This window comes from Protopterus annectens, chromosome 12.part0 (genome assembly GCF_019279795.1).
Source record: "Protopterus annectens isolate FY-2018-M chromosome 12.part0, PAN1.0, whole genome shotgun sequence".
Lineage (NCBI taxonomy): Eukaryota > Metazoa > Chordata > Ceratodontiformes > Protopteridae > Protopterus > Protopterus annectens.
The window spans coordinates 491,676,051-491,691,790 of record NC_056746.1 but is presented as its reverse complement, the minus strand read 5'-3'; the positions used below and the strand labels follow the sequence as shown (position 1 = coordinate 491,691,790).

The 15,740-nt window shown below is 43.3% G+C and overlaps 1 protein-coding gene across 3 annotated transcripts in view; it reads right to left on the bottom strand.

Moving 5' to 3' along the window:
• Positions 1-15,740, bottom strand: part of ABAT (4-aminobutyrate aminotransferase) — a 1,409,217-nt gene that overhangs the window by 71,796 nt on the left and 1,321,681 nt on the right. The gene's annotated exons all lie outside the window — the stretch shown is intronic.

Below are 15,740 nucleotides of genomic sequence, written 5' to 3'. Positions count from 1 at the left end.
ACCAGGCTGGACAAGGTGAAGGTCACAGTGATATGCCCATGGGGCACTATGGTCCACCACATAACACAAGCATACAGGTCAGTCAGAGGCATGGACACATATGACTCAGTCATTGTCCATGCCACTATGGCTGACCTGTGATGTACCTCCCTGGACTACATGATAGGGAACATGGAAGGGCTGTCTGAGCATGTGGCACAGGCTGGTATGACCCTGACCTTGGTTGGCATCATACCCTCACCAGGAATGTTGACGTATTACTGAATGCTGATGAATTACTGTAGCTACAACACCCTAGCTGAAAGGTTCCTAGCATGTAGTCACTGCATTGCTATGGAACAACTTGTTACCACTCCCACAACAGGTGAAAACATGCAGCACCTGTTCATCAACAACATGTAGACTATATGCCCCAGACCAGATGTGTATCCCTCGCTGCTAGGATAATACCATATACATCTCACACTGTATATACACATACCACATGCAGCACCCGCACAGAAGACCACAGTCATAATGTTATCCAGTGCAAATACCATGTATTCACATGTGGCAGGCATCAGACATGGGAACTATTGAAGGTCACAGGTACATATGTGTATTTGGCACACAAATACATCATCTGTGTCCATTGCCATTACTGGTTTAATCGATGTCATGCATTATTGTGAACAACAACCCAGACACATGGGCATTCTGTGTGACAAAAACACACGTGGCATGTGTGGAATTCAAAGCCATAAATAACTGCGCTATGACAGTAGTGAGAGACGCAGTAGCAGGGCGTGCTATCTGCATTACAGGGAGATTTGCCCTCTTCCGCTGTACTTGTAGGGTGCTGACATCATCTCTGTGTAGAGAGTGGAATATGCAGCAGTTGGTGTGTTGTACTGGTTGGCAAAAGGGTCAATTTTCTCACACATGTAATTGCACACACCTTACTTCCACCCCCCCCCCTTCAGGCTTTCCACGGCATGTTGTCTGACATATGTCTCATTTATCAAAGTGTGCGAGCATGCCCAGTGTGAGCTTTCCATATGTTGAACTCTGCAGCCCACCACATTTGTGGATGAGTGTGAACTTCAACAATATCTCACGTTTATGGTTGTGTGTTGTGTGTCATGTTGTGTAGTTACTGTCCAACTGCTTTGTGTCTGAACACAACAGGGATTATACTGTGCCTGCAGGGTTTGCATGGGATACTTTGCATACAGTTGTCAACATCCTTTCATACTGACCTAACACTGTAGTACCGTATAGTGTACTGGTTCAGTACTTTCACTGTGGTGGACAGTATCCTGGGCTTTAGTCCTATCACTGCTTTACATTTTCATAGTGAGCACAACAGCCTGGTTAGGGGCCAGTTGTGCACATCTGACCATGTTGCATTATGTTCAGATATGAACTACTTAAACCAGGCTTGTCCAACATTGGTAGTGTATTCCACAACAAAGGTGTACATTGGCAAACACTAGCGATGTGCCCTAGGCCATTTCTAATGCTAGTCGGAGAGTGTGTTTGTCCTTCGACACACATTGTAAGTGGAGTTTGCCATGATATATGTCATGGTTAGTATACTGTGCCTCCGTCTACCCATGACATAACAGTGATACCCAGGGTAAACCTACCATCTCCCATCCACTCATCAAGATTCCTCTTGAGAAGAGTCAATGAGTGACTCTCTGGCTAACCTGTACTGGGAGTTTACTCAAGAGTGGGGGTGGCTTCTGTGTTATGGATCATTCAGTACAGCTTGTCCTATGTAAGTCAGTGCTGGGGTTCAGGTCTCTCATGTGCATAGCTCACTGCCATTCAGATTGTACAAGGTGCAGCATGTTTATTGATACCAGCTTGGACATGGCTTTATACATCAGGCACAGCTTGCCTCTGGGTGGGCAGTATGGCAGTGTGTGTAGCTGCAGTTTGTTTAATCAGGCAACACATGGCATCTGTGCAAGCTCTTTGATACTCCTGGTGAGGTACTGTTGGGGACTTTACGGTTGATGGAGGTGTCTGCTGAGGTACATCCCACAGGGGCTATTGTAGTCAATTGTAATGCTGATGAAGGATGACTGCAGAGCCACAATGACCTCCCCTTATCTAGATCTGACAACCTTCATGATTAGGTGGGTATATGGTATGTTTCTGTAACCACTACAGCCACATGCTTGTCCAATGCAGGATATCTATCAACTTGTGTCCCCAGGTCTCTCATTACAAGTTAAGTACTTAATGGGTTAACACCTATGTGGTAATTGGTGGGCACTTACTGTATATCCACAGGGGTTGACTATACACTTTTCTGCAATTATGGCTATGGCACCAGTTGTCTGTTTCTATGTGGCCCTTTTGTGGGATGCTTGTGTCAGCTGGAGGGTCAGATATGGTGGCCAGTTTGTAGTCCTCTGCAAACATGTTCAGACATAGTCCTTCCATGTTGGCCTGTACCTATGGGACATATATACCAAACGAGGGAGGTCCCAGGACCAAGCCTTGTGGGATACCAGTTATATCTGGTTTGTAGTCTGACATGGCTGCAGCATGTCTGACCATGTCAGTTCTGTCCTTGGTCTGGTTTGCAACCCCTCTACTGACATAGGGGTTTATATTTAAGCTGGTGAGCTTATCTATAATGAACACGTGGGGTATTGTATGGAAGCCTTTGCAAGGTCCAGCTACGCTGTGTGGACCACATTGCCCTCATCAATGACCTTAATGACTGTTTCAAATGAGTCAAACATGTTTAAGGGGTAGGATCTGCACTTAAGAAAGCCACACTGGGTAGGGTCCGGTGTCAGTAGGTTCCCAATATCTTTATGTCTGCGGTACATGCTGATCCTTTCCATAGCTGTGCAGACCAAGCTTGTCAGGATTCTGGGGTGGTAGTTTGCAGTATCCATTCAGGCAACACCTTTGTTGAGAAGGACGACTGTTGTTGTACACTGCTCTTTGGGTACATATCCTGTGGTAAGGCTGACATTGAGCAGTAGTGTGATTTGGCATTCCATTCTTCTTGGAGTCCATGTTGGACTCAGCCCAGGACACCATCTCATACCATTGCTGCTGTGTGTTTTGCTTTGTAGATGCTGGCTGTTACCTCAGCATCTGCAATGTCAGGGGGCCAGCAGTCTGCTGGGATAGATATTTTGCATTCTGGGGGTTTGCACTGCACCTGTCAGGTTGGATGTTGGCAATATGTGTGTGTGTTTGGTATGTTGTTTGTAATATTTGAGTGATTCACAGCATATCTGCGAATTCCCAACAAGGTTCCTACCATCAGTTAAGAAAGCCTTGTGATTATCCTTAGTGTCCTGTACAATTTGTATCTTCATAGGTTCATACTAGGCTATCCACCCTAGGGCATTTATAAGCCTAGCCAGAGTGTGTGTGTGGCTTTCACCACCCCTTGATATGTGAATATTATGGCCATTTATGATTTACTTTACTGTGCCTCTGTCTGGACGTGACACAGTGAAGACCCCCAGTGTACATCTACGATCATCCATCCACTTGGCAAGATTCCTGTTGAAGAGTGTCAGTGAGGGGCTCTGCCTAACATGGAGTGGTATTCTGTTCCAGGGTGTAGGGAGCCTCTGGGTTATGTATCTGTCCCTCCAGCACATCCTATTTCATTATGTGTTGAGGTTGACATCTCTCACTCTCACAGCTCCGATGGCTTTGGGTTTTCTGGGGTGGAGCATGTCCATTACTCCTGTGTTGGACATGGCCTTGTACAACAGGCATACAATGCCTCTGTGTAGGCAGTATGTGACTGCATTCAGCTGGGGTGTCTACAGCCAGGCAGCATATGACATATATTTGAGACCCTTTATCCTCTTGGTGAGGTACCTTTGAGGTCTTTCTAACTGCTGCAGGTGTCAGGTAAGGTACATCCCAAATGAGGCATTGTACTAGATTATGGGTCTGATAAGAGAACAGTATAGGGGCACAATAACCTCTGTTGACATAGATGTGAATCCTTTCATGATACGGTGTCCAATATAGACAGTCTTCCTAGCCACGTTGGCAATGTGAGTGTCACATAACAGGTTACTGTCCACTTGTGTCCCTAGGTCCCTGATTACTCCTTCCATACATAATGGTTTACCACCTATGTGGTAATTTGTGAGTACCTTGTTTGGTATTTGGTGGGACATTCATACTGTCCAGTGTCTTCGGGATGGCTGGGTGGAGTTCCTGTGTGTGAGAGTGTGGTCTGTAGCATGCTACAGACTGTACAGCAGTTTTGCCTACGGTTAGTTGCACATGGGTGGTCTCCGATGCTTCGTGCATTGTCAGTTACCTGGACGCATGGGTGTCTGTGCTGAATATGGATACTCCCCCTCCTTTTATGTTTTGGTCCAGGTTTTGGGGCCATAACGCGTGATATGAGGTATAACCTGGTAGTGCTGGTGTGCTGTCAGGAGGCTTGCTGCAGGTTTCTGTCACTGCACGGACATCAATGTTCTCCATATTGGGGAGGGCCTCGGGAGCATGCATATTGAGGTTTACACGTCTGGCATTGGTCAGCATTACCCTTATGTTTCTTTCCACTTATGTTTCCTAGGGTGGTGGGTTAGTCTTTTCAGCCTTGCCTATGAAAGGCTCTATGGAGGTGGCAAAAGCCTTATCCAATATCCAGACGCCCAGGGGTAACAGGTGCAAGCTATCCCTGGAACAGCAGCGTGGCTTGTCAAGCATGACATCCCAAGCAGACAGACATTGGATCCCCTTGGAATGACACCAGTAATTGTGCCACTTGTTAAAGCTGATCATTCTGTGTTTGTACTGTGAGGGTAGGATGCTGCAAATGGTCAGTGTCATACCGGCCTGGACTACATAATCGGAGAGCTCATCTATGTCTCTTTTCATGTAGTCTGGGGAGGTACATCTCAGGTCATTCACGCCAGCATGGACAATGACTGCATCATATTTCTACTTGCTTTGGGGTGACCTGCGTACTTGTGTTATGTGGCGTATTGTAGCAGCCTACAGGCAGCTTACTGTACCCTTTCCCTTGTTCAGTCTGGTGAGCGGGACAGCAGTGTGTCTGACTATGGAGTCACCTATTACAACTGTATCAGGCATGTTGTTTCTCCTTCTGGCCTGTGACTGTTTGGCACACCAGCTTTGTGTACTATGTGTTGCATGTGCTATGTTTGGAGGTTGTGGTTGCTTGGGTGTCTGCTTTGGAGGCCTCTGTTGGTGTGGTGTGTTTGTAATTAGGGCCTCTGGGAATATTTTTCTGTGTTTATGTCTTTGGTTTGCAGTTGTGATAGGTCTATGTGGGACTGGGTTTGTGGTGTGTGTGGTTACCTTCTCCTCCTGACTAGTTTTGACAGTACTGAGTTGAGGGAGCTCAGCCTCCAGTTTGGATAAATGGTTGCATCTCTCACATATATTTGTATTTCTTGGGGGGAGTTGAGGGTTGTCTGTGTACTTGGGGCAGGTGTAACATTGCCTCAAGATTCACAGATTCAACTTGTTGTAGCTGGCCTTAGTGGATTGTATGTGTGGACATATTTTATTGCCATACTACTGATCAGTGATTACTTCCCTTTTTATGTTTGCTCTATCATGTAGTAGCTTCCTCATTCTCTTGCATGGTTTGTTAATGGCTGGAGTCCACCATGCCAGATGCCTGCGTGTATGGCATTGTGTCTTGGTTTTATTTGGGATTGCATAATGCAAGCATTCCTGGCAGTGTTCATGGAATGCCTGAGGTGTGGCCCATATTTTGCACCTGCACAGGGCCTTTAATGGATTCCACATCAGTTTGGAGGAGTGCAACTTTTGCTTTACACATGTTTTTCACTGTGGTTTTCTGGCCAGGGACTGTGGTCAGGATGTGTATATCCAGTGTGATTACTCTATGGTCTGGTCTTACCAGTGAGGGATACACTTCTCATCTTGCCATCCAGTACCCATGTTGCTGATTATCACATCCAGTATGCTTACCCCTCTTGTGGGAGTGGTACGTTGTTCCTGGGCATTTTGGTTTATGGATTCTAGGAACTTTTGTCCTACAGTGTTGGAGATAGTATAATGCTCCCAGTCTATGTCTGGGTATTTTCAGTCACCCAATATAATGTGGTTTGGAGGGCTTGATATATTCATGTATTCCAACATAGGCCAGGTGCAGTTCCTGGTGTTAGGTCGGTAGTCTGTAGCAGGCTATAAACTGGGAGGCAGTTTTAGCCACTGTTACTTGACCATGGCTAGTCCATGCTGCTTCTTGTTGTGGTACCAACATGGGGGTGTGGTTATCCTTGACAATTATTGCTAGTCACCCTCCTTTTGTAGCTTGTTCCATGTTTTGAGGCTGTACAGCACAGTATGAGGTGTAACCTGGTAGTGTTAGGGTGCTGTTGTGGGCCTTGACCCAGTTTTCTGTTACAGGACAGATATCAACATTCTCCATACTGGGGGAGTTTAGACTGCATGCATCTTGCTGTTTAGACTTCTGGCATTGGGTAGCATTACATCTAGGTTCTTATACCTTGTGATACCTATGTAGGTGGGTTTGTGTTTTGAGCCTTACCTATTCAGGGCATGCTGTGGGTAACAACAGCCTTTGCCAGTATCCATAAGGCCTGGACTGATAGGTGCATGCCACCCCTAGCAGGTGGATCATCATGTCATGTTCAGCATGTCATCCCAGGCTGGCACACATTGGATCCCCTTTGACTAACTGCAATACTTCAGCCAATTATTGCAATTGATCATCTCATCGTCATATTGTGGCATCATGCTTGGTGAGGGTAGGATGTTAGTCAGGGTCATCAAGTGTGCATATACTACATGGTGTTACATTGCTTAACACATGGCATTCATGCCTCAGGTGGTGCTGCAGGGCTGCCTCTGTTGGATGCACATACTCCACTCCCTGTACATGTTTGAGAGCAGGTTATGTCATTTTAGGCATCCCTGTTATTATATGAGTGAGTCAGAGAGAGGTATCATTCCCAGGGTTCCTACTGAGCCAGTGTATGTGCTATGCATTGCCTCTTTGCCAAGGCCAGGGCATACTGGGAATGCCTCCTTCTGCCTACTGGGGCAGGCTCAGGTTGTTCCTCCTCCGAGTCACGCTCTGCCTGTGATGGCCTTGGCAATGGTGGGGGGCTGTAAGGCCTGGCCCTATGCTGGTCCTGCTGCAGCTGTTTTCGCAAGATCATATTATGCAGCATAGCACATACCATGACAATTTGGGTACATGCAGTTGGTGAGTACTGCAAGGCTCCACCAGATGTGTCCAGACACCGGAACCGTGACTTGAGCAGCCCAAACACACGCTCGATTACATTACGTGTTTGTGCGTGCGCCTCATTATGGCGTTCCTGTTCAGGTGTGTGTGCATTTCTGATGGGTGTCATCAGCCACGGCTCCAGTGCATAACCTGCATCCCCCACTAGGTGTCCATGTGGGATGTCCCCATTGGCAAATGTCTGGTACAGCTGCGTCAAATGCCAGATATAGGAATCATGGTAGCTCCCAGGGCAGCCAGCACACACATTCATTATTATGCCCTGGGCATCACACACGACCTGGCAGTTGATGGAGGAGAAGCCCTTGAGGTTAATGTTAATGTAGGCCCTACCCCGCTCACCGGCTGGTGCTTTGATGCATATGTGCGTGCAGTCTATTGCACCCACTACCTCAGGGTATTCCGCTATTTGCTGGAAGAGACGCATATTGCTGGCCAATACCTCACGGGCATTGGGGAAATATAAATGATCACCGACATGTGCTGACATGGCATCCAGGAACTGGTGCAGTACCCCTGGAGGCTGATGCCTGTGATATCCCCATCATATCACCAGTTGGTCTCTGGAAGGTACTTGTTGCTAGTATTCTTAGGCCAACACATACCTTGGTTTCCACTGGGATGGGTTCCCCTCTGTTGGTTCTGTGTGTGATGCGTGGCCTGCACAGCTCGACAATTTGCTGCAGGAGGTCTCTGTCCACTCTATAGCGCTCTACTATCTCCAGCTCATGTAACCTGTGGTAGGTGACCCTGGGCCTGTACACTCTTCTCCGTCTCCTCACTGTGGGTTGTCTGGCACCATTTGCATTGTCACCACCCTCAGCAAGTAGCCTATGTCTCCTTATGACAGCTATGGCAGCCCCTAGCATTTCTGCTCTGAGTTCAGCATTTTCAGTTTTCACTTCTAATAGCTTACTCCTGTCTTGCAGTGTCTCTTGAGAGAAACATCCTGCACTGCTGTTTGCAGAGTTTTAAGTGCTTGGCTGCCTGTGTAATTGCCTGCTTCTAATTGTTTTCACCTGCTAGCTCCAGCAGTATTCCCTGCTAGCTTCCTACTAATTCTGTTGCTTCCTTTTTCCTTTCTGTTTCCTCAGGGGGGAGCAACACGCTCACAGTGGCTTACATGCGCGCACACATGCTTACACGGTTCAGAATCTGCTTATTCGGGTTAAAACGCGCGCACACCAGCGCAAACAGTCTTACAAGTCTGCCAACAAGCTCCCACATGCTCAGTCTGCCTTACACGTGCACACACTGCCCTACTCGCACCTCGTGGCACGCACACGTGCTCATGCACGCCCAGCAAGAAACTTTGGTGTAAGCAACAGTGTACATCTTCCATTTCTTGACTTTCCCATGCTTATCTTGTGGCACTCCTCTTTCCATGATATGTGTCTGACATCTGTCATGTAACACTGACCTCCAATGAACTGCATTCTTTCTGCCATTCCCTCCTGTGATGTCACCTATCTCCTACTCTATTCCTCCCCCTTATGTATCTCTTACACTACTCAGAATGTGCTCATTTGCTATGTGACAGTGGAATTCAGTATCCTAACACTCATTTACATCAGATTGCCTACTAATGGTTAGTTACATGTCTTAGACTCAGCTTCCCCTCTTAGCAACCACTAAACGGTAGCCATGTTGTTTTTGGTCTGCTGGTCCCTGCATTGTAAATCCATGTATTGCATAAAACCCACATTTGTGGGTTTATAACCTTCATTTTTATGTTTAATACAACGCAGCCCGTTTGCGCGGGGCTGCACTGCATTTTAAACATCGCCGAAAAAAAATATTTATTTCTCATATTTGCATCAGGGTACCTTGCCAATGGCCACATATTTGGCCATTGGCATGCTGCCTGACACATATGCACCCTTTATTTGGAGCTGACATGGCTCCATTGTGTTTTTTGCAGAAACGTACTCAGTTGTCAACTGAGTACATTTCTGAAGCTAAAACGGCTCTTACACAGGCTGCTTTGGGCTTCCTGGATCACTACTCTACCTCATTTGCATGCCTTTTGGCTGCAAGTGAGGTGATTAGCATATCCACGCCCACTCCATGTAAGAGACATTTTAGCTGGTCTCTTACACGGAATTTAGGGCTGTTCCTGGATTGCGAGGGCTGCATGGAGTCTTACACTACTCTTAGACTCCGTGCAAGCCTTCGTGAATCCTGCCCATTATCTTTCAAGCATCTTAGATGCACAGTCTGGTAATGTAAAATGTTGTTGGCTGCTGAGCAGTGAGATGGAGAAGCTGCATCACCTCTGGGACCACAATGTTCATACCGATATGGATGCCCACTCCTATGCACTTACAATGAGAGCCATCTCAGAAGTATCTTAGTAGCCAATATTTTCCTTCAAAACCACATTTGTCAGCATCGCTCCTCCTTGGTGGGACTGTAGACTTGGATGGCCCTAGGATGATTCCCCTCCCTCACAGGACAGGCATAGCTCCGTCCTGCTCTGACTGTTCCTTCAGGTGCACAGGCATCTAGTTGACCAGTCCATCTGATACATAGTGATAATAAGTCGGTGCTTTATTCCCTGTAAACCATCACAGCTGGTCTTATACTGCTAGACTATATACCATCAAAACAACACACAGTATCTTCAGACAAGCAGCAGTATCAATGCAAGCTTAAATGCAATTCTAATACCTCTTAACTGCAGACATGGAAAACAGTAAGACTTATTTATGTATATGTAAAACTCAAATGAGATGAGATGTGTTGAGCAAATAAGGTTGAAAATCTCTATATTCCTTGTAAAACAGGGTCATGACAAACATTGAGGCAGTATGTAAGAGTCCACAGCAAAGCATTACAACTTACTCTGTAACAGTTAAGTAAAGTGAAATTAGGATTTTCTCCTGCTCAAACACAAGAATTAGCAGAGCTATTTCAGCAAATCTCAATAAGAACATAGCAAGCCTTTGAGGTTTACAGAAGTTAAATAATTCCTGTGCTGCAAAACTCACATTTAGCATGATATGTGACTCATCTGGACAATGAACCAATCTAGCAAGCAATAGCTTGTTGCCAGTCTATCCCTTCATACCATGTAATCAAAGAAATCTGTTACAGGTGTGTTTCTAATGTTATAAACTATAATATATATGATCTAAACTGGTTCATTCTACTGAATGTAAAAAGAGAACACCTGCTACTTACTCAAGCAATACAACTGTTCAATATGTCATTCAAACTGTATAACTACCCACTTTTCACTTCACGTAAAAGTTCAGCTCCTCCAGGTTACAGGATCTCAAAAGAATAAGAAAACATTTCGAGCATTTATCAGGGCTTAGCCCAAAATAATGGTAAAATAAAATGAGAGCGGTTTTAAGAAAAATGTTCATTGAACTGTATCAATAAGTCAAAACAAGGCATTGTTGTATCTGCATTTCCTGGATGTCCCAGATACACAGCAGAAAACTATTTGGCTTTAACTACATCTGATGACAGTGTCCAAATGCTATCAAAACACTGTTACCATGGGCTAAATAATAATCAGAAATGCTAAGCCTGCTTGCATGCAGCATCAGTTATGCTCTGATGGAAAGACAAAAATGCTGAGTACGTATGCATAGCCATAGTTGTTAAAGTACTGCTAAAATACATATGTATGTGTGTGTGTGTGTAAAATACCCCAGGTGCTACATGGTGGTGGGTAGAGAATAAGGCTTGAACCCTGTACCTTGGTCCCAGGTGGCAAGAGCATGAATTCCCTACCCACCACCATTTGTAAAAATGTTGCAGATTTTTCCCTCATACTTGGTCTGTTCCTCATTAAATCTGTGGTTTCTGTATGTTTGTGTCCTTACAAAGCCAGTAGTGCATTGGTGCAGTGGTAGCATTGTTGCCTGACAGCTACATGTTCTCTGGTTTGATTCTTGGCTGGGGTGCCTTACCTCCTGTGTGGAGTCTGTATGACCTCCCTATTTTTGTTTCCTCTAGTGTCCTCCCATCTTACAAAGACATGTGTCTGTCCGGACTGTTTCTCCCTGGGCCTCTGCTAAAAATTAGCTTTTGTTCCAAGTCAGACTTTCCTGGTTAACGAATGTTAAAAATGACACGCATTTGAATATCAGACTTCATATTCTTCAGAAAGTGCATGGTAACACAAAAGCTTTTATTCTAGCAAGTAAGTATATAAGATGGATATTTGAAATTTGTCCCTAGTTTTGGGACTGTATTCCCCCATTATTGGCTTCATCCAGGTTTTGTGCTAAGGTTGAGAGGTATGGTAAGAACTGAATTCACTGAATATGTTTGGGGGCTATATTCCCCCATTACTGGCTTTGTCCGGGTGTTTTTTGCTAAGAGGTTGAGAGCTATGGTGAGAACTGAATTCACTGAATGTTTGGGGGGCTGTATTCACCCATTATTGGCTTTGTTCAGGTGTTTTGTGCTAAGAGGTTGACAGCTGTGCTATGGTGAGAACTGAATTCACTAAGTGGTAGCCATTTAAGTTTCCGTCTTCCTCTTTCACAAGACAGCTGATTTGACATAGTGGTATGTTGCTCTGACTGTTTTGCACAGGGTCCTGGGTTTAAGGCTTGGCAGTGAAATGTATGGTGGTAACACAGCATTTTATCCAAGCAACTTTCCAACATTATACAAGCAATGTTTAAAATGTGCCCCTGGTTTTTGGGCTTTTGTCCCCCCCACAATAAACTTTGGCTTTTTCCAGATTTCTTTGTGCTGCAAAGTTCAGAGATACAACTGAGTGAGTAGATTTTACAAGGGGCTGAGAGCTGCAGGGGAGAAAAAGTTTAGTGCTGCTTATGGTGAGTCTGCTTGCATTGTTAATAGCACAACAGGTAGTATACTTGCTTTTGATGCAGAAGGCTGTGGGTTCTACTCCTACAGTAGATAGATGCATTTCTGATACTGTACTGTGTTGCAAAAGGGGTGGATGCAAAGATACCTAGTAACTATGAACCTGTTATCAGTTTGCCATCCATTCCCTATTACAATATTGCTAGCTTATCATTTTTTTAGTGTAAGATAGGCAATTTATTCCTCAAGGGTAACGGGCACTTTATTTGTAGATGAAACAATGAAATACAAAGTTGTTTGCTAGCAGCAACCTCTTCATTAGTTACAGATCTCTTTAATGTGGAATTATTTAGATGACTTTTGCTTCTTCAGAGATTGTGCATATGTACTGATACTGGTGGACTGTAGAAGTTTGAGTAGACTTTTATGATGGAAATGTTCTGAATTCGGCAGTTTTATCATTACTGGTGCATGCATTTTGTTTCATTGTTTACTGGAAAATTTTCAAAACAATAAATTTAAAACACACTCTAAAACTGTACTGTATTGTACAAGGAATATAATTTAATACAATCAGGAATATGTATGAAAGAGCATGTGTATGTTTCGTGTGCAAGGGGCCTGTGATTTGAAAACAGCCCAAACCCAAAGTTAATCTGCCACTGGCAAAATGTATTTTCTTTGAATGTGGGTTTCAATGCTGTTTCAGTGATTGTGAGTTTTCAAGGGCAGAGAAGTTTTAATGCTAAGTCTGTTCTCATTGTGAGAATGCATTGCTTTGTTTAGCAGATATGATATCTATTAGTGTTTGCGTTGTAAAATGCAAAATAAAACTTTTAAATGACGTCCAAATCATCGCAGAAGTAAAGCAGTATGCACATTAGTGTTTATGGTAAATGAGGTGAAATAGCCAAGTAATGGTTCATTGTAATGGCTGTGGGGGGGGGGGGGGGAGCTCCATTCGACCATGATTTTGTGACGGGGGAAGGGCAGCAAACTCAAAGACAGCCCCGGCTGAACTATACCTCTCAACTGTCCAGATTTTTGCAGAATGAATAGATTTTTGCTTCTTATTTTTCGTTTGTTCCTCATAAAATTTGTGGTTTTCTGTCAAACCATTTAGGAATGAAGTCACTAAATAATGACAGACACTGAGTTTCAGACTTCATAACCTTCAGAAAAATGCATGCTAAAGCAAGACCTGTTATTCGATCAACTGTCTCATTTTATGCAAGAGCAATTTTTAGTACTGTTTATATGTTCCCCCCATATATTTGGCCTTGTCCAGATTTCCTGCATTAACAAGTTGAGAGGTACATGCAAATAAATTGCTTTATAGAATTAGGCATATCCAAACCTCTCAACTGTCCCCGATTTTGGCTCAAAATGTTGCTCTTCCCCTAATAATCCCTCCGCAAAATGGCAATTTTGGAAGAAAACATGGAGGGTTTACAATTAATAAATAACTGTAATAATCAGTTATAGATTACTTTTATTTCAGAAATGCATGTAGATTCTTTTATTTTGTCAGCTGCTCAAGTTAGCAGTACTAATATTAAAAAGTGTTCCTTCTTTGACAGGTTCCCAGCTGTATTGTGTGGCTATTTTATATTTTTGAATCACATTTTTGGTCCATTTTTCATAAAATTGTGGGTTTTTTTTGGCAAATTAGTGGCAAATCATTAACGACTGAAGTTAGAAAATAATGACAGACATTTCAGTTTCAGATTTCATACCCTTCAGAAAATTCATACTAATGCAAGACCTACTATTCTATTATCTTTCTAAGTTTATAAGAGCAATATTTAAAAATTGTCCTTATTTTTGGGCCTTTGTCCCACTTCTATGTATGGCTTTGTCCAGATTTCTTGCTCTGAGGTTGAGAGGTATGACAAATGTGTCAGGTCCATCACAGTCAGCCAGAGACATTTCAAATTGTGACATACTTGTTGCACCCCACTCCCACTTGTAGTGACTCTGGATGTGTCCAAGCAAGGCAAGGAGCAGTTATGCAGTGTAAATGTGCAGACTATCCCCCCATCTAAGGTAGACACAAGTAATACAATGGCTTTTCATCTGTCCTTGATTTTGCAGAATGTTCTGGTTTCTGTCATATTTTATACTGTTGATTTATGCTTATTATTATTCAGAAAGTGCCTGTTGCTCTGTGTTTAAGTAGCAGTGCTTTAATGACTATCTGGTAAGCATGTCTGAGATTGTAAGATGCAAGTAAGTTTTAATAAGCATGCTGTTAAAGAATTGCTAACATTGAAAGCCTTTCTGTTGTTGCCATGCAGAGAATACTTACATAACTAGATAACATATAAGCCTTGGGTATTGAAATGCATATGACAGTGTTTGTAATAAAGGGCAGGATTACATTTTAAGAGCTCATTACAGGCTTTACTTGCAAACTAAACAGAATGCCAATCTATCATGTGCGGTCCATATCCTGTGCAGTAATCCTTTAAGCAATGTATGTTGAGCTTGTTTCCTGTTTGCTTTTCATTTTTTACTTTGATCATGTTTTCCTCATGAAACAAGTAGATAGTTGTTGTCAGGCAGCAGGTCTTTTTTGGATAAGAAACATTTTTACAAGTGGGGGTATCACAGAGATTGCTACTTTCAGCATGTTACTTGGTACTTTAATAAAGCTGAATATAAATTATAACTAGAATGGAGTACAAGGAGAAGTGGTTTGAGTTGAGTGCTGCTTGTTATTCTTATACTTGATTTTGACTAGCATTCCAGTAATGTATTTAAAAAGTAATTTATTTTTTCATGCCTCACAACCTTTTTGTTTCCATCTAGATATTAAGTAAGCTGTCATGCAGCCAATGGATTGAAATATGTTTTTTCTTCTACACTTCATTTTGTCTTGATTGGACTCTCATAATGATGGTTTGGCACCCAGGGTAGAGCATTTAATTAAAGTTCCAGTTTTTGTGGTTTTGAGAAAAGCTCCTCCCCTTTCTAGTTGGCCACACCCATTTCCATTGACCCCACCCATTCAGCTGTCTCCTGCAGCCCCCCTTTGATTTGAAGTCACCAGCCACCACTGAAAATCACACTGTTACTGCAGAATGTACATCCTGAAGACAAGTACATTTGGAGTCTGCACACAAAACTTAACTGGAAGTTAAAATGATTAAAACAGCTGCCTGAAATTGTTATGCAACCTACTGCTCTCATGTCTTGTGTGTATTGACCTTTCTTCTGGCTTCACACTGCCTGATCAAGTTGAAAGCTAACCCAGGTCCTGGCCGTTGAACCTGGTACAAGAAAAATAATGTTCCTTCTTGTCAGTAACTGACTGCGACTAAACTAGACAAATGGCACATGAAGGCCACAGTAGTGGCCTATCCATTATGGATTATCAAATGGGAATGGGTTCCAAATGATAGCAGTACAAGAAAACTCTTTTACAGCTATGAATGTGTTATGCTAAAATTATACCGATCCTTAGACAACAGCTAGAGTACTGAATACAATTTTGATGTACTTACAGAAAAAAGAAGCCTAGTTAATTGTAAAAATCTATAAAAAGGGCTACATAGTCATAACTTAGTTGGATGAAAACAGCTATTAAAAATGGCTACATGAAATTAACACTTTATATTCTTAAAGGGGAGAAAGAAGAAATGTCATATAAGTAAATGACTATATGAAGCACTGAAAACTG